Here is a 576-nt window from a genome sequence, read left to right as displayed (position 1 = left end):
GGCCTGTGATAGATGAAAAAATATGCTAACCAGGTCTTTCTGGTACTTTCACTGATTACTCTCTTTGAACAGATTGGCTTTACAATAAATTTCGCAACATGTTGGGTATTGGTACAGCCTTAATCCAGGGTTGGTCAGAGAAGGGGAAAAAGTGCTGGTCCCTGAAAAGAGGGTCTTACAAGGACATACACACCAGGGGCATCCCTAGGGTAGCATCTGCCCTCACTAGCTGGACAGAATGGGGGCTTAACTGGCAGCTGCTAATATATTTCAGGAAAGGGAAAACAGTCTACTATTAATTAGAGATGCTAAAACTTGAGATGAGACTGTAACAGACCAAGCACTAACCTCTGCTCACAGCTACTTTCTAAGGGGCAAAGGCCCAGGCTCCAGTCTTAAGTGTCAACTGTTCTACTGACTGCTGAAAACACATCGGTGACTAGGGTCTTCAGTTTCAAGACAGACCAGGGAGTAACAGTGGCCTTACTTTATAAAGGAGAAACACCCAGCAACTGCGATGTGGAAAATCTTACTTGCTGTCAGCAACAGTGCTCATGCCTCTGTTTCCTCTAGGTG

The sequence above is a fragment of the Muntiacus reevesi genome, chromosome 18, assembly GCF_963930625.1.
Source record: "Muntiacus reevesi chromosome 18, mMunRee1.1, whole genome shotgun sequence".
In the NCBI taxonomy this organism is placed as follows: domain Eukaryota; kingdom Metazoa; phylum Chordata; class Mammalia; order Artiodactyla; family Cervidae; genus Muntiacus; species Muntiacus reevesi.
This window is presented reverse-complemented; position numbering follows the sequence as displayed.